The sequence below is a fragment of the Physeter macrocephalus genome, unplaced genomic scaffold (genome assembly GCF_002837175.3).
Source record: "Physeter macrocephalus isolate SW-GA unplaced genomic scaffold, ASM283717v5 random_5594, whole genome shotgun sequence".
Lineage (NCBI taxonomy): Eukaryota > Metazoa > Chordata > Mammalia > Artiodactyla > Physeteridae > Physeter > Physeter macrocephalus.
In genome coordinates, this window is record NW_021150878.1 from 1402 (window position 1) to 3170 (window position 1769).

General features: G+C 54.6%; 1 non-coding gene across 1 annotated transcript; it reads right to left on the reverse strand.

Moving 5' to 3' along the window:
* Positions 1-185: 185 nt before the first annotated feature.
* On the reverse strand, positions 186-277 carry LOC112063226 (small nucleolar RNA SNORD116). Its single transcript, XR_002890931.1, has one exon. It is a non-coding gene; the product is annotated as a small nucleolar RNA SNORD116 (small nucleolar RNA).
* Between the last annotated feature and the right edge of the window lie 1492 nt (positions 278-1769).

Sequence of the window (1769 nt, forward strand, 5' to 3'; positions counted from 1 at the left end):
AGTCCCTGTGACGGCACGTTGTCCCTATCCTTCCCACCTGGATTGGTATCCCAGGCTCCTCTCACAATGGCTCTTCTACCCATGAGTTGGCCACAACCTTCCACTTGAAAAACGTGGCTGTGGACACCACCGGCAGCAAATGCACTGTGAACCACTCTCTACTTTCCTTTTGGGAGCCAAGTGCTGGACCTCAGTTACGATGAGGAGACGGTATGGATTTCTCACTCATTTTGTTCAGATTTCCAAGGAATGCATTTGTGGGACTCATCATCCATCCAAGCACATGCTCAAACGCGGGACATGCAAAGTTGCAGATTCCACCATAGGACGGCCAGTGAGCTGAATCATATCAGCATATGGAAGTGGCCAGAGCCGAGCCATGGGGCAGGAAATGGAGCCAGTACTCAGGGAATCGAAGCTCGTGTTCCCCGAGAAAAGGGCAGAAGGTGAGGGTGTAGCCCCGGTGCACCAGTTCTCGTGGCCGAAACTCTAGGTTTTTGCAAAGAGGTGTTGCTTACCGCGACAAAGTTTCAACCAGGATCCGCATGGAATGTACGCCAACACCCCTCCGAGACTCCTTCGCCTGGCTTGGCCTTGCCGCACCGTCCTCACTTCACTGGTATCACGGATTATACGGATGGCCCCAGGCTGTTCTGCTGCCGGCATTCCGTCCCTGGCATTCCACCTGGCTCGGTGTGAGAGAACACACACATACTTGAGGAGGGTGCACAGGCGCACCGAGGGAACAGTCAATACCACCCAACGATGTGTGCTCTATCTCCACAAAACGTTGCATTTGGGGAGCGTCTAGCCTGTGTGTCCACAGCCAAATGTGAAAGCATCGTGGCGCAGATGCCTTCAGAGCGAGCGGCCATCTGGACAAAGAGCACCGAAGTCCGCAACCCCCTGGTCTCGAGCCCTGCAATTCCTCTCCTGAGCACTCTCCTCTCCATCACAGCAAAAGGATGTCTTCCTGAACCCCTGACACACCCTCAGGACAACTGTGCCCCCTCAGCCTAAGAGCCACTGCCTTCTAGGGAAACACACCCGCCCTTGGCACATATATTTCCACACAATGGATGTGCCTTCAAGGCGAAGATATCTACCACAAGGGAAGGACCCTTGGCCGAATTGGACCGCCACCATCAAAAGCGACTCGTAGGGACCCATGACAAAAGGCACCTGAGGCACACCTGGACTGATCAAGGGAGACTCACCATCAGGCATAGTTCCTGGCCTGCTGCCTAGACAGACGAGCTACCCTTGGCCCACACACAAAGCTAATGGCATGGGAAGCAGTCTAATGCCCAACGTGGTGGGGAAAATCCTTGGAGCCTAATGGCAAGGGAGCCATTCCGATGCCCAAGGTGGGGGGGCAACCTGTTGCAACAATTGGGTCACTTACTGTGTTTCCTGGCACTTTCGCACTCTGGGCCCATCAGTGACGTGACCTCAGAGAAACCGTGAGGTCCAGTTCTTCTAGAAGCAACGTTTTACCCACAGCCGTGCAACGAGAGAACCCAGCAAACAGCCGAGACACTTGAACTGGTATGACTACTCTGGCCTCTGGCGAGGCACGCAGGATAGCACAGTCTTGACACAGCAGAGGGTCATAGCCAAAATGACCCCCGCTCCACACATCCTCTCCTGCCCTTAAACTGTAGCCTTTCCTTGGCAGCCGACTCGCTTCTTTCCACATGATTGCACCCAATGACCTACGGGAAGTGCTGCAATCCTCAGGGAACGCTGTGTGGGCTGGGTGGACTAAC